This window comes from Numida meleagris, chromosome 5 (assembly GCF_002078875.1).
Source record: "Numida meleagris isolate 19003 breed g44 Domestic line chromosome 5, NumMel1.0, whole genome shotgun sequence".
Lineage (NCBI taxonomy): Eukaryota > Metazoa > Chordata > Aves > Galliformes > Numididae > Numida > Numida meleagris.
Window position 1 is genome coordinate 33,475,640 of NC_034413.1, and position 23,332 is coordinate 33,498,971.

The 23,332-nt window shown below is 39.7% G+C and overlaps 1 long non-coding RNA gene across 2 annotated transcripts in view; it reads left to right on the forward strand.

Annotated features, from left to right (window-relative positions):
- LOC110400428 overlaps positions 1 to 23,332 on the forward strand; it is a 145,019-nt gene that overhangs the window by 26,606 nt on the left and 95,081 nt on the right. The window contains exons 3-4 of one of the 2 annotated variants that reach the window (XR_002439828.1): positions 13,111 to 13,211; positions 14,706 to 15,895. This is a non-coding gene — a long non-coding RNA (uncharacterized LOC110400428). Of the gene's footprint in view, positions 1 to 13,110; positions 13,212 to 14,705; positions 15,896 to 23,332 lie in introns of those variants that run through there. The other variant, XR_002439829.1, reaches the window with a different exon arrangement.

Below are 23,332 nucleotides of genomic sequence, written 5' to 3' on the forward strand. Positions count from 1 at the left end.
CTGTGCTCAGTGTATATTTCTATTGATGTAACTGCTAATGAAAATCTATACAAATCCAGTGTTTTCTATCATAAATGTAGAGCCCAATAACATTCATCACAATAAAATCTTTGAAAGGTGGGGAAGAAATGCAGGTTTTAGAAGCTAAGCATGAAAACACAATTCTCAAAGTTTAGTTTAATCTGCAGAGAGCATCTCACGCAGAAAACACACTTCAAGATATTGATAGCATGTGGGATGTTTGGTCTTTTTCATTTGATGCGTAATATGGAATAGCTTCAAATGTCCATTCATTCCTTTAGATGTTTTGAAACATTCCATATACTCTTCTCCCATGTGATTTATGACTGTTACGCAAACTTCTGTTTATCCTGAGGTCTGTGTGAAACTTAATTATTGGATAGGTGGACATTATTAGCATAATGGCAAAATTACAGCCCCATTTTTTTTTCCTCTGTAGGAAAATAAACATTAATTTACAAGAGACATAAGGAAATGTGAACTTCTGGCATCGTAAGAAATTGTGGTCTAAATTTGTCATGTTCCTTTTTTTCCTGTAAAATACTGTTCTCCAAATAATAATAGTAAAAAATAATGCTATGAATCTATCCCCATAGGGCTTTGTAATAAAAAGTTAAAAACTGCTTGATGCTTCTGAGAACTGTAGCTGAGCCTGTAGTCTGACTTCTTGGGTATCATAGGTCATGTGTTATGCCTGTATACTTTAGAGCAGGTGTGAAGACTTAAAGTTGTGGGACTTTTGCTGTTGTTTTTATTTCCCCTTTTATATTATAAAAATAGCTGGTTCTTTGGGTTAGTAATGGCCATAAGCAAAGAACACAGGGGTGCTGCTGGTGCCTGAGAGTCCTTCGTTTGACAAGGAATTGAAGTGGAAAGATACACTGGACCCATTCATCAGGCAAATCATTTCCCATTGTACAAAGAGAAAGCAGAAAATGTCAGTGTGTTTCTCACTGTGGGCAAAATTCCATCCCACCCTCAAATCTGCTGACCAGAGTGATCCTGAGCATGCGTCAGCTGAGCCCATCTGGCAGCTGTAATACACACTTGTAATGTCACAGGGCTGTGGTCCATGTCATGCAGTTCTTTGACTGCTGGACTTAAGTGCTGCAGGAAAGGGAAGAAAAAGTAAGTTCTACATAGTGTATAAGAGAAGAGATTTGTTGGCTCACGTCAGCAGTGTGATCGATTCCTAAAGCTTTTTGCTGGTGGAAGTGCTCAGATTGTGTTGAGAATAACAGAGATTTCTGCCTTCTCATTGGCCTGTGAAAGCAGAAGGTTTGTAGCTGTCTAGGTTGTCACTGGGAGAAAGATCAGATGTTGTGGACCACAGGCAGATATTTTCTCCTAGAAAGTAGACTTCAGGAAGACTTATAGGGCATGAGATACCCCAGGGTATTTAGATGTCAGCATGCAACTTGCAGGTATGAGCCAGGACTTAAGGGAACCAGATTTCTTCTTGAGTGACAGCTGGATGTCAGGCAGAGGGTACCCCCAGAGCCTCAGAAATAGTTGTAGATGCCTATATTTAGGCAACCAAATCCCATCCCAATCATTTTTTACAGGTTCCCAATTGTGGGAACTCTGATGTTTTTCTTAGCAAATTGTTCCAGCATTTCCTTATTCTCTTTGCTAATTGCATAATGCTTCGTGGTTAAGCTTGCCAAACTTTGTCTCCCAGCTGTTTGAGCCTCTGATTTCATCACCTGGATTGAAAGGACTTCTTCCCTTACAGCGTACTTCTTGGCATGGTGCTCAGCCTTTTCTGTGATTACAGCAGTAGAGCCAGTTATGTGATGCCCATTGCCTTTTGGCTGTGGGCTTGCTTTGCTCTTCCTGCCCTATGGGTGTGTTCTGCTTTTTCTGTTATTCATCAAAACCTGACCCTTGTTCTTCTGTTGTCCGCCACGTCATTTTGGGACCTTGTCTTTGTAGCACCAGTCTTTTTCTGTTGATCCTGTTCTTAAATATCCTTGCAAACCAGCCAAAATGGTTCATATGTTTTCGCTGTCTTGCAATAATGAGAGGAAGATCTAGAACAGATACTTGTTACAGCTTGTGTGTTTGCAGGTATTTGGGTTCTAGAGGGCTTCAGTTTATGTAGTACCTCCCCTGCCTGCTTTATCCCTGTGTACACTTACAGCGGTAGCTGCCTTGCAGGAGGAAGCTTTTCAAGATGTTCCTGTGTTGTCTGTCTTTCTTCAACATCTGCATGTTCCATCTTTTTTCTATTTCCTGGCAAAAACCACAAGCTTTTGCTGATCCCCATTAATACATAGCTCTGACCATTCCCTGACCTTGACGAAGGCTGTACAAACTCTCAGATAAGGCCCAACAGATGGATGTCACTGGGACCTGCTCATGACACTACCTTGAAATTCATTTCTGTTCCAAACCTTCTTTTTGCCTTCACTTCACCTCTCATGGGCTCAAGCTAAACGACACGTCGAACCAGCTGCTTCATTGTGCAGATGACCTGGCCTGCTGACTTCTCCTATCTGCACACTTTTAACATTGTTTTCAGCAGGTGTTTGTGCCTGTGACCCCGTGTCTGCAAGGCTAATATTAGTTCTACTTCAAGTCACCACTTCTTAGGCAGCAGGTCTGAAGTAGGCACTGGCTCTTAACAACATTTGAGCTGTGAGACCCCTGTCATATATTTCTGATAATTCAGCAATGAAACAGCTTCTGTTAGTATCAAAGTCTGAATGTGGATGGGAGACAAGTCTTGTAGTCACTGTTCAGAAGTCTAGTACTGGGCCCTGCTTCATAATATTCAGGACAAGAGGGATCAAGTACTATCAAGTCAAGTGTGCTGTTTTTCCTGGTATTTAAGGAAAAATATTTCACAAAAGAACTCAAAGCGTGAAATATGCTTCACCAAAATCCTTTTCTTTTTCTAATAGTTGTGTGACAGTGCTCTTTTCTTTAATCCTCATTTTTAACTTGATTTTATTCAGATTTAGTTTACTTTTTCTGGAAACAAAGCAAAGATAAGAAAAGAATTGGAGAGTTTACTATTCAGAGAGCTATCAGTAACTTTGCAAAACATACAGAGGGTTTTTCTGTAGTAAGTCAGCTCTGAGGACTGCCAACTTCATGTATTTTCATGAGTTTTGCAATAGAGAATATCTATTAAAAATGTTTTAAACATTTCACATTGTTTTTTATTTTGAGTTGTCCCTATGGCTAAGCATAAGGCATCCTGCGGTTTGCCTTTTGTGGGAGATAGCTTTCTTCAAAGCTCTATGGAAGATTCTTCATTGCACCAGGTTATAAAATGAGGAGGGCACAGGTAAAGCTGCACGCAGTTTCTCAGCTGTCTAGGTAAAATGCATGTCTGCTTACACATAGAGAGCTGAAGCTACCTCCTCTGAGAGTTATCAGAGCGTTTGCCTCAGTCTGTTCCACCCGTGGTCAAACACATAAGGAGGTTCTCCTTTGCCTCTAGATGTTTCAAATGTAGCACCATTACTTGCCTCCCTAATTACTTATGGATTTCTTTCTCATTATTTAACCTTTATTTCATATTTCTTCTCTTTTTGTCCTTGGGGAACACATTAGAATAAAGTAGCTATCTTCTCTGTCGCACTTTCATATGTTGTGAGTTGAACTTTAAAGATAGATTCTTACTGAGGTATTGGAAAGACTGGTTTCTGTATGTCAGGTGTAACTGTCCTTGTTAGCAGAGTCATAGAATGGTTTTGGTTGGAAGGGACCTTTAAGATGACGTAGTTCCAACCCCCCTGCTATAGGCAGGGACACCTCCCACTAGGCTCCACTAGAATGGGGATGCCTGCAGCAGCTTGTGCAGGGCTCCTCAGGAAGTGGAGTACAACACAGCTGTTCCCTCCACTGTTAAACAGCTGCTTGTATGGCTGGGACAATGCTGCAGAACCTCTGGGAATCTCCCAGGCCTTCACTTCTGCTGTGACTCCCAAGGGGCTGTACTTACTCCTGGGAAAATGATACCCTGAGTGATTTTGGACCAGGGGCAGCCATAGTTCCTCAACACAGTCATTCACCCAACCTACCTACCCTCTGCCCTGTGGAGGAACATGCAATGTTTTCTGAACACCAAACATTCAAATATACTCAAGTTTCCATTTGTTGTCTTGAGATGGGAAGGCTGACCTCTTTGTCTGCCAACCTCTGGAAGAGGCAGGCTGAATTTTGAATGAATTTCAGAAAGTTGGTTCCCGAGGAGAAAATGCTTGTTACTCTGGAAATACTCCCCACAAGTGAATATTTTAGGCAGAGTGGACTACGCACAAGCCAAGATGAATGGTAACAGTTTGGCTGACATGTGGAAGGAGTGGAACTTGTTCTGTGGAGGAGGTAACTGGTAACTTCAAATAATAGAAAAGATTACAAAAAAAAAAAAATTAAAAAAGAGGGAAAAAAAGGGCATCTGTGCCAGTCACAGCTTTGCCAGCTGTCCCTGCTTTGGTACTATTATACACTCTCGTGATGCTTAATGGTTTTCCAAGGTTTTACAGTCAAGTTCACTCCATGTGTGCAAAAGCTGTAGTTTCCCTGGTGTGACTGTGGTATACTGATATTGTCCAGGAGCTGTGTGTAGAAAAATGTTTTCTGGGTTTTTCTCTGGCACGTTTCTGACTAAGCAACAAGTGGGTGGCTGAACTAGGCAGAATGGAAGCTGGCTCAGCAGAACTCTTGCTGTTCAGTGGGTCTTGTTTCAAAAGTAAATTGTTCTCCCATTCCTGATTCTGAGTTGGATAGATTGCAGAAATCTTACATATAGCAGGGACATTTGCACTTAACATCAATTTCTCTGCAGGAGCATTTCATGTTTTAGGTCAATGTATCAGAAACCTCTGTGTCTTTCTTGCATGAGTTTCACCTTACAAGATGACAATTTTGTATTGCCTTAAGGGCTGTAACAGTCTGGATCACTGTCATCAGGAGACAGGCGGCCTCTCAGGTATTTGCCAGCAGTTCCATTGTGCCCTGTGTCCACACTGAAGCTTCAATAGTTGTAGCTTTTAAACCAGAGCCTGTAAACGTTACTGAGTAGTAAACAGCATGTAGACCTGGTCTTTTTGAGGGTCTAAATTTATATTGTGTTACACTGGTAATATATCATGCACACTAGTTCTTAAGGATTGTGTAGATGTGACTATTTTGGAGAAAATCCTTGATTTTTTTTTTTTACTTTAGTCTTAAAGACGTAATTCCAGACTGGTTACACCTCCACATTCTGTTGTTAATTCAGTTCACCTGAGATAGTGCATGTGTTCATGTACACCTATGCAGATGTGTCTGAATGGCTGCAGTGTTAGCATTACCTTGTCTTTTTGATGAAAGCAGTTCAAAAGGAATTAAATCAGTTTTTATGCTCTATTTTGTCATTCCATTAAAGGAGATGTATGTATCTTTAGGTGGTCTGACTTAGTAACTGATTATTCTGTCCTTGAGGGAAAGCACTGCTGTCATGCTGTGGCTTGCTTCTCTTTTTGAAATCTCAGTTGCTGCACAGTACAGTTTGTTAAATCCATTGACAGCCTTACATTGCGAGCAGGAAACTTGAGTCAGCTTGATTACCAACTGGGTTAGTGTGTCCATGTTTAAAATATGCATAAACACAATACATAATATGTACAGTCTTTTTAATTGCTACCATTCAAAGACATAAACTTACATGTACTCTCCATGCATTATTACCGAAATGGACAATTCTTATGCTTAGTGATATCTTCTGAATTAAATGACTGGGGTCATTAGTGTTTTAGTTTTTAATCTGTTGTTGCTAGTTGAGCTAAAAAAAAATGTGGATGGGTTTTCTTTTCTTTTTATCAATGTGCTTCAAGCAATACTGTTCTTATTTTAGCTAAAAATACTTGTCTATAAAATGTCATGACTATAATATCACATCTGTTACTAACCTCTAAGGAAGCCTGAACTTGTTTTACAAGAAATGAGCAGAATCACTAGAAAAATCTTTTCTTTGTCTGTCCCGTTACATGTGAGCTAGAAGTATTCCCAAAGACCCTTAGGACTTCTGTAGTCCAGCAGTTCATTCCCCAAACAAATGAAGCCAGTGCAGTAAAGACTGTCCAGCTGCTGGATACTGTGGTGAAGTGTTTCAGAGATTCCAGTTTGTGTCATCAGTTTTCCCCCTGTGGTTATCCCGTCAAAGGGAAGTCAACCTTTCTGACATGATGTATTTTCAGTAGTGATTTGCTTTTCAATGGCTCACTATTTCGTAGGTACTTAGCAATTAGTCTTCGTTTGTTTCTATCAAGGTGAGCACAAATAATCTGTGCTTTTTATCCCCCCTTGATGTCTGGAGAAGAACATACAGAACTTCTAGGTACTTTCCTGTTGCATGTAGTAATGAAATAAAATGTAATAGTTTAGAAACTGCTTTAGCTGGGATCTCAGGAAGAGGAGATGCTTTACTTTTGAAGTCTAACGTGGAATTTGTGACAATGTTTATAAATATAGATGTATTTTCTCTTAATCCATCTGCTGGGAAACAAAGCTAGAAGAATCAATGTCATTTTGTTTTCTCTTGAACTGTATTAGTGTGAGTAGGTTGTTTTTTTTCTTTATTTTGATAGAAGGAGGGAGTGGTAGGGGGCGGGGAAAAAAAAACAGAAATGAATTTGCTTTAAATGATGCTGACATTTCTTTCAAACTGAGCTCAATGGTGAGAGAATACATTCCCCTCATTAACATGACTGGAAGCCCAAATGAAGATTTGATGCTGCAGAGCAGCAGAACACTTCGTGTATTTTTTAACATCATGATCATTAAAAATTGGAACGTACTGCAGAACATAGCCCTAATATATTTTTTTTTACATTATCATTGGTGCTTACTCTCTCATACCGTATTTTAGACAACTTCAGTTGTTTTCATGGTGCCAAACGGACAGCCCACCCCTCTTTCATGAATCTGTTCCTCTCACTGAGAAACTTGGGCGTGTTGCTTATCAGAGGAAAGCAGTTTGTATTGTCATGTAATTTGTACATCATTAGTTTAGGGAGCAGTTCCAATATGTGCAGTTTCAATTTGGGATCAATAATCTTCATGAGCTGCAAGGCTCTATAGATCTTTCAAGTTATAGAAAAAAAAAACCTTCACATTTTGAAATTAGTTTGTGATATTTTCTTTGTCATTTAATCCCAAGGGTTTTATTGCTGTTGTGGAAGTATGACAATAAGATTATATTATTTTTCAACTTTTTTCATGTGTACAATGCTGGAAACAATTGTCTTGTTCTCAGATGGACTGTGTCAATAGTTGTTTTCCATTCTCCAAAGACAGACTTCAGTACTTTTCTATGCAGAGATTATCTTGCTGTGCACAAAGCTTAACATGGTACAGAAGCAAGTATTAGAGAACAAGATTAAAAATACTTCCTGAGACTTCCAGACATCACAGGGCTGTCCCCCGTGTAACAAAACAAAATGAAACAAAAAAAAAAAAAAAAAAAAAAAAAAAAAAAAAAAAAAAAAAACCAACCCTTTTCCCTGATTGCTGTTGTTGTAGATTCGGTGGAGACTTGTGACTACAGCTGCTACCAGTCCAAGAAGGCCTTTAAATAATTAGTCACCATCCCTGAATTTATCTTCTCCATAATTAGAAAGCATTTCTGGATCAATCTCGTATCAATGTAGTATGCGATCAATTTGCTCCAGTTTAGTTGAGGTAGTTACATGTTTATAATGACATCCACAGTATTATTGCTAGGCCAAGATAAGTCTGTTCTAAGGACTATCTACTTTATTGTCACTGAAATTGTTCTGTATATAGTTGCATTCACAGGTTTCAACGGGAAGATTAAGAGCTGCCTTATCTCAGTCTATGTTTTGCCACAAGGGAAGGAAACCCAAGTGGATGGATGATACTCTTTGACAAGTTATAAGGAGCCAACACAGGGCTGGATTTGGAAAAAAGAAAGAGATTGAGATAGAAATGGAATGTGAGAAACTCTTCTCTTGTATTTCTTTCCCCTCTTCATCTAGTTGTTGTTGTTAAGAGCCTTATGTTATCTGGTTTCTTTCCTTTTTCATAAGGAAAGCCAGCTGGTCTCTTCTGACAGATGAGAAGGGCAGAGACTGATAGCCTGGTGGTTACACGTGGCCAAGGAGAGGCCAGGCCAGGCTGGAGTGGGTAAAGCACAGCAGCTTTGGAGGAGTTTTCTGGAGGAAGCTGGCAATTCAGGATATCCAGTGCTTATGCTACTGATTTTGCATTTCTGTGATTTTAAGGATGGCATAAAACATGTTTTCACTTTCTTTTTTTTCTTTAAAAAAGAAAGGGGGAAGAGGCTGAGTCTTATCTGAGGTAGACCTCCTCCAGTAAAAGCACAGTAACTAAACTGTTAAATTCAACAGAGAAAAAAAAGACACCCCTATATATACACGCACAATCTCAGTAATTAAGAGAGCCACTAATAACTTGGATATAAAATTTTATGATGCTAATACATGAAGTTAAAGGAGCTACTAGAAAAAATATTTCTACATATTTATACTCTTAACTACCTGATCATTGACAGGTTTCTGTAAGCTTATCAGGGTCTTTTTGTCATCTTAATATCACAAGTGGACTTCAACTACAAACAGCTGAATTTGACCAATGCTCACAAGAGATATAAATAGAATCACAAGAAATCTTACTTGATATGTTACTTTGGCATATATGCACAGTATCAATGTAATGCTCACTTCGTTAGTAGCCAGATTTTTCAAACTTAATATTTAGATGCCTAAGTATAGAAACCAAGGAATCAATCATTTTGGTAACTGCCCAGAGTAGATATTCACCTTTTGTTGTTCAAGAGCTGGTAAGAAAGGGGATTATTGTTGTTATAGGCAGAGCACTAGTTCTACTGTTGTTAAGGCTGTAAACTTTTTTGTGTTCAAAGGTGACCGCCTCCTGCATGCCTTAGAGTACATGCCCTTATACAGATTGCTTTGCAACTGAGCGCATCTCATAGCTGTGTAGAACTGAGTTACTCAGTTTTTCAGTCATTTGAAATAGGTTTTTCTTTTTCTTTCTTTTTTTTTGTCCTGATAAGAAAGATACTAAGGGAGTTGTTTCTGTTAAGGAAAAGAACATCGTAACATTTTTTCTCACTGAAAGTCTCCAGTGGTTCACTTCTATTTGGTATTATTTCAGTCTGCAGAAGTGTGATGCTGGTATCGCTGGCATGAGATGAATGTTTGTTTTCACCTGCAGTGCATACATATCGAAAGCTTTTGCTGCAGAAAAGATCCCAGAGGTCACATGCTGATCCATATGAGGCTGGAAATTGTACAGATTTTCCTTGGAGAGTGAAATTAGTTTCTCTGCCTAAACAGAGTTGACATAAGGAGCTTTTCTGGTGGGATGCTGGCATTGCCACTCCTGCTAGAATATGGTGCTCAACAACAGTGTTCTGCATTTCAGAAATTCTAGAGCTGATTTCTGAATATTATCAATTCTCAGTGTGGCAGCTGACAAAAAAATACAGTAAGAATCTCAGCCCTGTGAGAGCTGCCCCCAGAAAACAGTTGTAGGTTTCTATTCTAAGCAGCACAACTTTCCTGTTGTGTGAGAGAGGTTTCTGTTGCTTTATTCCATAACAACCTTACTATCCTACATCAGCGGCAGATTGCTATTTCATTCTCATCGCACTGTCAGCAGATTGGCATGTGTATGGTCACTAGATAAATGCTTGAGTTCCCCTGCTGTTCTTAGGAAATAGAAGCTACATCCTCAAATCTGATTATTTATTGAACTAGCTCTGCTGAAGCTGAAACTCTGGAAAAATCTTGTCAGGCCTCTTTGGTTTCTGTGTCTGTTATCACATTGAACAGCAAACATAACATTTCCAAGGTAACCAACATTTTTCAAGCAACTGATTTGTTTCTTCATGTAGCAGAATTCTGCTGGTACTTTTGGATAACACTCATCTCTTCGTGATAGATTATTGTCATTCACCTTGTGTCCTCCGCTCCTTGTTCAGTCATCCTAGGCAATACACCCCAGATTCCATGAGGCCTTCTCCATTTAGGCTCCACACAACCTCAAAAGGGTTGCACACACAACACTCCTGTCTTGTGTATTTCAAATGACGCCAGTGGCTTCACCAAGAGAATAGTTTTGATTGAAGAGGTAAGCGTTTGATGAAGAAACAGTAGATATTGCAGGCAATCTAGAATTGTAATGTTATTTCATTAAATACAGGAAGGAAATCCTCTGAAGCAGTCACCTCCTGCTTCAAATTAACTTTGAGCACAAGAACTAAAGCATATCTATTTCTTCTGGCAAAAATAGAGCTGCAGTAATGGGTAATTGAGGAAATATCCATAAATACAAATGTGGGTCTCAACGGCTGCTTATTAAGCGATAGCCGCTCATTAGTACTCAATGCCGGTATGCAAGAATAGCTATTGCGCCTGCGCATGTGACCGAATGAACCCGGAAGCTCCGAAAGCTGGGAAAGTACCCGTGCAGTCAAAGAAGGATTTAGAAGACAGAAGAACCGACCAGAAGGAGAGTGGGCAGCCCATGACACAGAGCCTTATGCATGGTGCGTGACGGAGACTGTGATTGGACGCGGAGCCTCGTGCACAGCGCGTGATCAAGGCTGTGATTGGACAGAAGTTACGAAACCAGCGCGTGTCGCGGATGCAGTCGGGTGTACGGGTATAATACCGGGAGCGTCCCAGGGAATAAACAAGATCTGCTTCCACCACATCGGTGACTGAGAGACTCCGTCCGAGTGAGCACGGACAGCCTCAGGTTGGGAGGATGGAAAGCGTGGGAGGGGATAGCAACATACAAAAAAAAAAAAAAAAAAAGAACCCTGCTAGTCAACCAAAAAACTTTTGGTGGCTAATGTAAGAGAAGCATAACAGCACAGATCATCCATATGCACAGCCACTGGAAATGTTTTAGGACACTTGAAACGAAGTTCACAGGTGATTCATTGCATTGAGGTCTGAGAAGTCTGGCATTGAACTTTTGAGAGTATTGGTTTTGTACTCTGTGCCCTGCCAATGTTTGTGGAGTCTGCTTTTAAAAGTTAAACAGCCTGTGTGCCAACAAAAATAGTGGAAAGCAGAGCTCCTGGACTGGTTTGCTATCATAGCAGAGTGTCTAGATTCAAGGTATTATTAGGAAATATTAGTAAATGAACCCTACTAAAGAACTTGAAAATAGATTAGAAGACTGAAGTTGCCGCAGCATAGCACATACACCGGCCTGCAAGTTGCTTAGTTCTCGGCTTTTAAGGAAATAGAGTAGCATGCAGGCACAACTTTTTGTCATTTGTACAAGCACTGGGTGGTCAGGTCTGATTTATTTATTGCACTTACACCACCTTCGCCAATAACTGAATTATAACCATCTCCACTGTTTTCTGGAGGAATACAGATGTTAAAATGTTATTTCAGAGTGTTTTTGGAGTTATTAATCCTTCTAACATATTCTTTGTATGACTTTTAAGAACACTCTTGAGATATATAACACACGAAGAAATAATGTGGAATAGATGATATTCTCACATTTGGAGTGCAAATTGGTGTAAGAGGTTAAGTTCCTTTAAACTGTTTACTAAAAAGTTCTTTGGTTCACCTTTTCCGGGCAATGTAGGTCAATATGGAGAGCTCAAAGCTGAAATCAGTCGCATCACAATGAGAAAATGGATTTATTTTGTGGGAGTATTGACAAAAAAGCTAATAGTGAGTGTGCTTCTTCTTGTCAAAACATAGTGGAAATTTTTAGCTTTTATGAAACAAATTATTCAAGGTACATCAATGGAAAAATGCTTGCTGAATACAAATTCTACAAATGCTGGCGTCTGTTGTTACTTGTTAGATGAATTTATGCAAAATAATATCAGAGCTTGCCAAATAGCAACTTCAGAGGTAATTTTATATTTTTGTGCATCTAATTGTTCACAAAAAGTAATGCTGGGGTTTTCCACATGCCTGACAAACATAGAGAAAAATACAGTTGTAGAAATTGGAAATAATGACAAATTCAGTGACAAAGGAAGCTGAAAAATGCTACAGTGAGGATGAAGAAAACCCTATGTTTCCGGAGCTGGTGATCTTTCTATCATTTGGATCATTAAACACAATTAGTTATCATTCTGAAATAAGTTTTGTTTCCTAGATTTTAGAAGATTTCTGCAGTCTTACTTTGTTGGTGTCCACAGTGGTTCTTGCTGAGCTTGGAGTGTCTTAATTAAAGCAAACTGCCATATAATGCCCATCTTTTAGGAGCCTCGGGGAAAGCAGAATTGCTTCTCTGACCCTTGAGTAATCCCTGCATGCCTTGAGGCAATTATGATACTCCAGCCTTGTGCCTAATGGATTTCATTGTCTTCTCGTAGGATCTCTGACTACCACGTCTCTCTTTGTGCCTAGTTAGCACAGCATGTTGGGCATCATAAGATGTTTCGAGGGTTGTTTAAAAAAAAATTTACAGATTTTGCCTATTTTGATTTCATTGAAGCAATAGTAATTTCCTTTATCTGTTGAGAAAGCATGTATTTCAGTAGACTGGCAAACTGAAATAAGACAGAAAAACTTCAGTAGTTGCCAGAGTGGCTGGAAGTGGAACTGGAAAGAGCTACAATAATACTTTGAAAGTGTAGGAATAATCTGAAGAAAGAAATCCTGTAGACAGGGGCCACTTCAAAGCTCCTAGTAACAACTAATAAACTGGAGGGATGAAAAGCAGAACGAAGCTCCTGTTCTCACCTTTCTAGAGTAGAGTAGAGTTTAGATTTCATCTCATGCATTGACTTTGAGAGTGCCAATGTAAATACTAGAAAACTAGTACAATATTACGTTTTTCTTTATTATTAAAACAGCAGAAATCCTGTTTCCTGTGGATTTCTAACTTAAAAACTGGAGTACTGGAATGTAGATTGGATCTGACATAATGTAGTTTTATGGAACCTTGATTCCAAAATCAGATGAGTAGCATTGTCCAGATTTCATAATGTAATTTCACATGATTGCATAGTTTTTCAAAGAATATTTCAAGAACTTTCGCTGTTGTCAGGTGGAAGCTAAAGGTGGCTATATTTTTTTCACTTGTTTTTCTTTTCTCTCACAGTAAGTTGATGGACTAATCCCAGGAAAGAATACAGCCAAGCAGCCTCTCCCTTCCCTTCCTCTGCACTGATCACAGCATGGCTCCACATGTCCCACCTTAGGGTAAGGATGTAGGCTTCAGATGTTCTAAAATCTATTTTGGTTGTGTACACACAAAGAACTTGCTGGTGAGGGCCAGATTTGTTGTCTTAGTGTGTTCTAACTTCAAAGTTGTTTTCTATACTGACCAGTATTGGTTGCAAGGTGGTAGTGATACTGGTTATGCAGAAAACTCTTTTACACTTCTATACTTGTATCAAAAGAATGAGTAATTTTTAGTAAGGAGTTAATCTATCTAGGATAGTACTTTGCTTGATACTTATGTCCCTGAAAATAGGTACAATTTTTATAGTATCTGAATTCTAGGAGAAAATCTGTCCTTAGCTAATTTGCATTAATTCAGAACCTGCTATCTCTTCAGCCGGGGGCTATCAGCTCTTTTTGTGAAGGCTTTGGGAACACATGTGGAATTGTTATTTCATGCAGACATCCTATGGCCTGCCTTTCTGGGTAATGCTGTTGTGACTAATGACTCTTATGTAACATCTAGTCAATACAATCAAATTAATTTTGTTAATTAATTCCTAGATGGTTTGATCACTGTCAGTATCAAAATGATTCTGCAATACTAGAAAAGAAATCTCACCCTAACTAATCACATCATTTATACATTAAATCTCAACAAAGGTGATATTTGCAGGAACACTCATTAACTGCAATAAGGAATCATACTGGTCCGTGGAATCTCAGAAAAGTTACTGCAAAATTACTAAAATAACTGCAAATTTGAGAGGCGATAAATTGTCAGCTGCCATTGAATATATTTCCATAAATCAGATAACATTTCTTTTCATTCGTCTTATTAAAAGTATTTAATAAAAGTATGGTTCTATACCTCATAATATTTTACCAAATACTTGCCGTGTATCTCTGTATAATTTACATGAGTAAATGGAATTTCTTTTGTCTGTGGTTTCATAAAAATACAAGGGAAAGAGCTCATCTTGCAAATGTTATGCTTGAGCAAGAAACTAAAGGTGAAATTTTAAATTTGTATAGCTTATAAAAAATGGAATATATATTCCCCACACGTGTCAAAAAAAGAAAAAAAAACAACAAAAGCATAGGAAGAATTCAGTGCTGCTCCTTTAATTCAGTATAAAGACAGACAAATCACAGCAAAGAAAATCTACATTAAATGGGAAGAGGAGAAAAATCGTCTTGTTACTGATGGATTAAGACGTGTCAAATATAATAGGAGATGACAGAGTAATATCAGAAATCGAAGTATATAAAGAGGCCTAAACAATGCTTTGGTGTTATTACTATTAGTTTCCAAGATTTATTAAGCTGGTAATGGATGATCTGCCACCTAGATTCCATGGTGTGCATGATGCTCTTTCTGTGAACTTGAAGAACAGAAGATCGTATAGCTTTTGTGCTCAAAGTTAAAGCAGAAGAGAGAAGTGCAGTAAAACAGATTTCTTTAGAGTGGGACAAGGTCAAAAAAGGTATTGTTTATAAAGCCAGGTATCATAACTAAAGCTTTATCTGCAGGAATGAAGGATTTCCAGCCCTGATCTGATGCTCATTCAAGTCAACAGAAGGATATTCACTGAGTTCAGTACACTCTGGAGGGGAATCCCAAAAATTTGGATTTGCTTCAGTTGCCCTGCTTGGGTCAGACTGCCCTCATTTTTTCTGAAACACAGGCGGGCATTTGGAGGATGAATAGTGATGGATATTGAGAATAATCCAGCAAACACTGAGCTGGGGAATTAAGGCTCTTGAGGTGGCTATGAAAGCCAGCTGTCAACAGAATTTGAAGAATCTAATTTGTTTCTCCAGTTTATGCTGGCCAGGTGCCAAAATGAGCAGTTCACTGTCTTAAAATTTAAATTAACAGAATCTATCCATTTTGGAAAACAGCTTATCGAGCTTGCAGTTCTGAGGCAGAACTCAGTGTCTTCCGAGCCTTTGTGATCCAGGCAAATACCGATGGTAAAGGTAGCAAATGACTTAATTTATATATTAGCACACTGCCTTTTCGAGAATTTCTTTATGAATAAACAACATGCTCTTTCCCTAAATGGGTATATTTTCTATGCTGGACACAATCCTTGCTTTGTCTTTAGAAATGTATACCCATTTCCATAAACATTCTGGTTCAGTGGCTGGCTTTAAAGGGTTAACATTTTGGCTGTATTTCAAAGGATAAGTCTGGTGGTTTGCTTTTTCTGTGTAGGCTGGTAAGGGAGAAACAACCAACAGCTTGGCAGGTAGGGCTGGGGGGTTGCTTTGTCTTATTTGTATACACGTTTAACTTGCTTAGCAACAGAAGCATTTGTTGCATTCTTCTTTGTAACCAGTGCTTATTTAACTTTATGTCGTTTCAATCAATAACCAAGTTTATATGCAAACAAAACCAGAACTTGTTGGAGTGGATATATGCATGAAAAGTGACCTGAAAGGAATTCTGCAAAACAAACAAAAATGTATACATCTTCTTCATGCTATTTTTAAAGCAAGTCATAAAAGTGCTTGTTTTCAAAGAGGGTTACTTTTAACTTATTTCCAATACTAGACGTTTCAGTAATGCAAGATCTTATTTTCCTCAGTTTTTCTGAAAGCCCTCTGTGTGTCTCAGGTGTGTATTGCACTTCAGACTTTAATTGGGGTTAATGTTTAATGTACAAAGCTATGCTTGTTTTAAAAGAGTAAATGTGAAGTTTATATATTTATAAGAAAAGTAGGTGATTAAGTTCTGTACAGAAATAAAACGCTTTTCCCTACTTCTTCATATTGTTCATCATTGCCTTTGTTAACTCTTCTACAGTCAGTGTATGCCTTCCACAGCTACTCTAGTTTTCTGGATGTTGTTGAAGCTAGATTATAAGTCTAAGCATAAAAAAAAAAACAAAGCAAACTGGATCTGACATTTTGTGATAAGTGAGGAGATGTTGAAGGATAGTCCCATTTGGTTTCATTTGGACTTGATTAAAAAGTTCGGTAAGAATTTCTGTAGGTGTTGATGCTGCTTTCCTGCTGAGATACCTGGCAATATTTTGCCTTCTGTTGCTGTCAGATGATTTGTGTGTATATGAAATGCTGCTATGGAAGTCTCGTGTTGTGAAACACAATTTCTATATGTATATTCTAACCCTGTTAGGGCAAATAAGAAAAGTCGAGGCAAAATAGGGCTGTACTTGTCAGTCATTACCATTGGAGAAGCTGCAGTACCTCTCCACTTCTATTTAGTAAGTGCCATGGCAAACTGGCAGGATGGAACAGGTAACAGCACTGAAGGCCAAAATATTCTGATGATAAATGTCTCTCAGAAATGTCTTGTCCATGAAGGCCTGGACTTCTGATGAAACTTGCCTTTTGATTGGGACATCTATGACATCTGTCTTCTGTGAAGATTTTCTGATATCACAGAGAGTCTGTGCTGCAGCCCTTCCTTAGTCCAGATGCCTAAGGGTCTGTCGTTTACCCACATGTGGTTTGCATGAATACTTCATGGATGAAACTGTGTATAAAATGTCAGTCTCTCTGGCAAATCTGATGAAAAATCATCAGAGTGTTAAGAAATTGCAGTGGGGAAACAGGCTTGCTTTCCCCTTCCTGGCTGCACAAATCACAGAAGCCTTGTTTCCATAGGAAGCTGGTCTGGAGTTGAAGGGCATCAGTGCGGTTGAGAGGAGCATGCTTTTCCATCAAGAGGCATGTGCAGTGAAACAGTACCATTATTTAATCAATTCCTATCAAGTGACACACCATCCCAAGTGCAGACCGCTGCTCTTTACAAATGCACATCACTCATTCAGCTATGTCCAGAAAAATCTTATTTTAGTTTTCATTCCCCCCACCCCACTTCAATGTGTCATTGTATTATCATCATTACACGGAAACTTAGAATGCTTGAGGCTATGGAAGCAGTCTGTGCGTACTGCTGGAAGTAACAACCCAAACAAATTTGGAAGTCCTGAAGGGTTTGTGCTATCAAACATCTTTCCAGTGGAGGGCAAGGATGGCTGTGATCAGCAGTGAGCACTGTTTCTGATCAAGGCCACATTTCTTAGCAAACTCTTCTGAGAGCCCAGGTAGCAGTGATTGTGTCCTGTTGACACTGGCTTCATACAGATATACATGAGAAGGAATCCATCTGTGTTTTCTGTGCAGTTTCAATGGAGATCTCGTAACTCCGTCTTGGATCAGAGGGTTTTGATTCGCATCCACTGTTGGTTTCACAATCTCATTACACTGTGGGAGTGTAGTGATAGTGATAGGACAGGGGGTAATGGCTTGAGACTAAAAAAGTGTAGATCTAGATTATGCATTAGAAAAAAAATTAATTACTTAGAGGGTGGTGGCACTGGCTGCCCAGAGAGCTGTGGGTGCCCCATCCCTGGAGGTGCCCTAGGCCATGGATGGGGTCCTGGGCAGCCTGACCTGGTTGGGTGCAATCAGCCCATGGCAGAGGTTGGGGCTGGGTGGGCTTTTTTAAGGACCCTTCCAACCCAAGCCATTCTGTGGTTCTATGATTTTCAGGAGCATTAATAAAATCTCAGTTGAATAAGAAAGTGTTACAACAGAGTTTTAATAAAATAAAGACAGGAAATTTAGATTTCATGTTAAATGTTGGCTTCTTTAGGACAGAGAATGTAAAGGTTTCAGTGAAATTCAAGAGTTAGTTTACAGATCAGTGCTTCTGTCTGCCCTGTTAGCAAGTTTCCTCAGCACGTACAAATGCTGACCACCACCTGTTTGGGGCAGACCTTTTTCTTAGGTTTAATATTGACTCTTTTGGCTATTACATGCTGAAGCTCCCTCCCAGTCCAGTGAGGCTGTGAAGGCAGGGCTTTCAGAATATCAGTTCAGCAGTTTCTGTGCTGGCCTTTAATGGTAGCAGGGAAATTGTACTTGAGGAAAGTGCCCTGACAGTTGTTATAGGCCTGATGCTGTGTTTCCCTTCTCCGTATCAGTGCAGCCTGAACTTGCCTTGCCTCTGCAGAGAGACCTTCCTCCTCTTTCAGGATAAGAGGAAATGCACAGAACTGTCAGCCTCTCCTCATAACTAGTTGTAGTTGTAGAAATCCTGGATGACTTGCTTGCTGCTTACTTTCAGGCACTTTCAGCTAGCAAGCTATATTTGGAGTAAGGTGCCAGCTTCAATATTCTTCTTTGTAAGAATCAGACCTGGGAAGGGGGAGTATCGTTACTGTAGATGGGAAGAAAGAATGGAATGGAAATGGGAGCAAGAAGGTTGTATTTGCTATTTATCTTAAAAGTAAAAAAATGATCTCCTGTATGAGGAAAGGCTGAGTAACCTGGATCTGTTCAGCCTGGGGAGAAGACGACTGAGGGGAGATCTGATAAATGTTTATAAATATCTAAAGGGAGGTGTGAGGCAAATGGATGAGACCAGGCTCTTCTTGGTGGTGTGTAGTGATAGGACAAGGAGCAACGGCCTGAAACTTAAACAGAGGAAGTTCTGTACTAATGTGAGAAGAACTTCTTAACAGTAAGGGTGACAGAGCCCTGGAACAGGCTGCTCAGAGAGGCTGTAGAGTCTCTTTCTGTGGAGATATTCAAGACCTGACCGGGTGCCAACCTGTGCAACCTATTGTAGGGAACCTGCTTCAGCAGAGGTTTTCACTTGGTGATCTCTCAAGGTCCCATCCAACCTTTGCAATTCTGTGATCCTCAAACATCTTTAGAGAACTAAAGCTTTTAGAGATCATGTCCAGTACTAAATCTAGATTAGAGAAGAAATTGTTGTTTACTGTGGACAAAAAAAAGCTAATTAAAATTAGCAATTACAATTATTTAATTCGATTAGCTATTAAAATTAGCAATTTTTACTCAGCAGTCTATGAATTCTACCTATTTCCATCATTACTCAATGTTGATTTTGACAAAGCATTTTTAAGGAACAGTAATTTAGGAAATGGTTTGGGTTATTTTCGTGGTCTAAATATTTGGGAGTGTTTTAGAAAAACAGTAGATAACGTGAATGCTTTGGTGACTACTATGCAATATTTTTTACTCGAGTCGGGAAAGCTGTGCTTAAAGAAGCTCTTGTAAAATGCTGTGTGTTGTCCTTCCATTTGTAGCCAAAATACTTTTTCCAATGGTGGTAATAGTGGTAGGTAAAAATTTTTGGCTGATTTTTGGATCAGAAAAATCTCTCTGGTACATTTTACAGTTGCAGCTGAATCCTTTCTCTAATGGACATATTTTGACTAAGCACAGATCAGTTCTTTCTTCATAATTTGCTCTGTGGAGACGTTAAAAAAGAAGAAAGAAAAACAAGGAGAAGTAGAGAGTTGTGTTTCACTTAGGTAATGAATTATTTGAGTCTTTTCCCTGTGGTAGAGTCTGTATTCCGCTTGGTTTTTGTTATGTTGTCTCAGGGAAGCTTAGGAAACACAGGTTCTGTGCTCATCAGTGTCATTTGCACACAGTCTTAAGCTTTCTAAAATGCTCAGAAATAGGTCACTTCTCCAAAACTCGGCAGTCAATTTTCATGTTTAGCGGAGCTGAAGGTTAAGAAGAAATTCAAAGCCTCTTGTTTGTTTTTCTTTTTTAAGCCATTATCCAACCTTGAAATGGAAACTTGGTGAGTAAATTATGCTAAAGAACTCATTTCTCTAGTTTGCTGATTGAGCTAAATGGCCTTTGGAGATATTTCTGAAGATGACTGACTTTTCTCTCATATGCGGTGGTCATGCTTCCTTATCCATGTAATAGAAAAAAGAAATTCAGACCTAAGATTTTCACATTCAGAAGTAGCTTAGCTCTTTGTTGCAATGAACTAGAATCAGAGGGCTGAGTTTTACCCTTACAAATTAGTCAGAAAATACCTTTCACCCCAAAGAACTTGATCAACAAAGCTCTCTTGAGTGCCCAGGAATAGACTGTTCCACTGTGTGAGCTCTACACTTCTTGACGAGACCAAGGGCAGAGCGGCTCTTCCATCCCATGCGCTCTGCAGCTGCCACCGGCAGGGAAACCGGACCCCCTTGCGCCTCACTGAAGAGGGCAGGCCGCCCCACACCTTGGCACCTCCCTCGGTAACACCGGAGCTCCGCGTGGCGCGGGCGGTTGGCTGCGAGCAGCAGCAGGGGGCGCTCCCGCCCCGCTCTGCACCCGTCCCTCGGAGGCGGGCCCGTCCCCGCCCGCCGCTGCTGCGGAGCGGGCTGCTCGGGGTGCCGCGGAGCCTGGAGAACGCTGCCTTTAGTGCTCGGTGTGCTTAGCCGCACTTTGCTTGTACAACCCCTGGGCACCTGTCTCGTTCACGGATAGAAGCTAAACGCATTTTAGCTTTTGGCTATACCCCTAAAGACAAGGAGGGGGGAAAACGGCTCTAGCACGTTACTCTTGTATTTCCCTCTAACTCCTCCTACAGACGCAGAATTCATTTTAATTGTGTAGAAAGCATGAGGAAGCCTTTCTTTAGGTCCAAGCTCATGTGTTCGTCAATTTACCATCGTAATTTAGCTAAATCTGTAAATGTTTCCAATTACATGTGTCATGGTTTTATGATTTTCGGTTATTGGTACTCCACATCATAACATCATGTAGTGAATGTACCTGGTTCTCGGAAGAGAAGGACTACTACATTCCCCACGGTACTTTGCTCCTCTGTTACCATTTTCCAGCTGGAGGGAAAAGATAAAAGCTCGCAGTATAAAAACTTGCAGATCACGAAACCTCGTCCCTTTTTCCGCCGTCTCTCGTCTTGGCAGCACCTCGCTCTCCAGCCGTCTTATCGTCGGTAGTAGAGTAAGGCCTACCTTGATTTTGGGACATTCTCTCTCTCAGTATTGGATTTATCAGCTTAAATTGTAATTATATTGTATTATAGTGTGTTGTTCTGCATTCCGATATCTTATTTAGTAAATTAGTTTGTTTCTCCTCAGATTGTTGCCGCTGTTCTTTGCTCTCAGGGCCATCTCCTTACCCTTTTCCCCTTTTCCCTTTTCCCGGGGCGTGGGCCCATGGATCCCCCGTCCCCTTTGTCATGGAATCGGGCCGAACGCCTGTAAACCGTTAACATACGTGCAAAACTTGAACCTGTTTTATTCAAATGCAATATTCAGCAGTAATACTTGATATGAATTTTGTTTTATTTTCAAAGTAACAAATGGGAAAATATAGTATGTTTGAAAATGGGAGCCTTCCTAAGGCATTGCAAAATGTTAGTTCATCTTTGCTGTACAAATGTACTGAAAGGGGCTTGTTTTCAGAAGTCTCTTGGAGAATGGTATGCAGGCTGTTAGTTCCAAAAGCAGTTTTGCATATGTGTATGCAGTGATTTGAAGGATAACATTCCTTCAGCTGAAAATATAAAATTCTTTCCCTGAAATCCAAGTGCATCTTTGCTGCTTACTTGAGAAGAGATTTGGTAAATGCTTAGATAACAGAGATTATGATGACCTTATGGGAGCAGGAGTCTTTTTCTCAATCTCCTAAACCTGTTACCCATCTTCATAGCAATGTTAACAGGAAACAAAGAGGAGATAGAGGTCTGAAAGAAAGCTAATACAAGGTAGCCTTAAGCAAGATCTGAAGGAGAACGTCTTCATGGGAGGCTTCAAGTGATTTTGGCAAGAGTGGCTCGATGTCACAGATGGGGAACTATCCAGCAGAACTCTCTTAGCAGTCTTCAGGAAATCAAATTAGCCTGACAAATGTCTGGCTGCACACTTCAGAATGAAGCTCGTGAATGTTCTAGCAACATCTGCTGTTACTTATGTGAAAGTGACAGAAGAAAATGGAACATAATGTTTGCTACTGAGTCAGCAGATCTGGCTGATCTTTTTCACTTGTTCAGGACACAAGGTGGGAATGAAGTACAAAATGGAAAACAGTGTCTAACATGCAATTTTAAAATGCAAATGATTACTAAAAAGGTCTAAAAAGTCCTTTTTCATATCATGATATCAGTACAGCAGAGCATTTTTGGCCAGGAACTACCCTCATTAAGAAGTCAGCTCCTCAGTGAGGAACAGGAGCTGACTGTCGAAGTTGACACAGTGCAAATTGTAAAAAGAGTGAGTTCCAGGTGTTGGATCTTTGTCAGTCGTAGAATCATCTAGGTTGGGAAAGACCTGTAAACCACTGAGAGACAAATCCTAGCATCAAATATAATCTTAACAAGAATAATGAATAATTAAGTGTGTGTTTTCACAATTTGAAGGGGAAAATATGCATAATGTTAATTCTTGCTAAGGAGTCATTTTGACCAAGGAAATAAAATATTGCATCTTTTAAAGTGAAAATATATGCTTTTGGTGAGGAAGGTATTTAAACATCCTTTACTGAAGGCTATTTAGGCTGTCATCACAGTTACACTTGGCAGATTATCCCATCCTTGTATCCTTATTGAACTTCACTTGTTCCCATATGTGGAATAACTATTGACTTTAATTTCAAACAAGTCTGCAGAGGCATTCACAGCCATGAATATGGCATCCTTTGCATACCAAGCTCAGTGTTGTTTACAGTCTTGTTCTTTTTCTCTGCTAATGATAACAATTTTGAGGAAAAATATTTTACTAATGATGAAGCGGCAGGAGCAAGAATTTGGAGTGTTTGATTCTAGTTCCACTACCAAGTTACAATTAATTTAGGTTTTAAATGTCATAGAGGAACTGAAGGAACAGTCTGACTGTGTTTTCACGTGGGGTTTCAAACTTTAAGGGTACTTTGAGAATAGATTTAGGTTGGATATAAGGAAGAAGTCTTTTACAGTGAAGGTGGTGAGGCATTGGAACAAGTTGCTCAGAGATGTGGTGGATGCCCATCCCTGGAGACTTTCAAGGCGAGGCTGGACCAGGCCTTGGCAACCTGATCTAGCTGTGGTGTCCCTGTTCACTGCAGGGAGCTGGACTAGATGACCTTTAAAGGTCCCTTCCAACTCAAACGATTCTGCGATATGAGAGGCTCAATGAATTCCCAGCTGTGCATGGAAAATAAGCTCATGTATAGCTGTCCTAAGTGATGATTCCCACATCCATATTTTTTAGGCAGTACAGAAGGGTCTTTTCAAACAAAATGAATTTGATACTGTGTGCCAGCTCTTCACCTGCTATGCTTGAGTGTGCTAACTGGAGTTGCACCTGGTTCTCAAAAATCATCTTACAGCACTTCTTACATCTTCATGGCTTTTGAGTGGA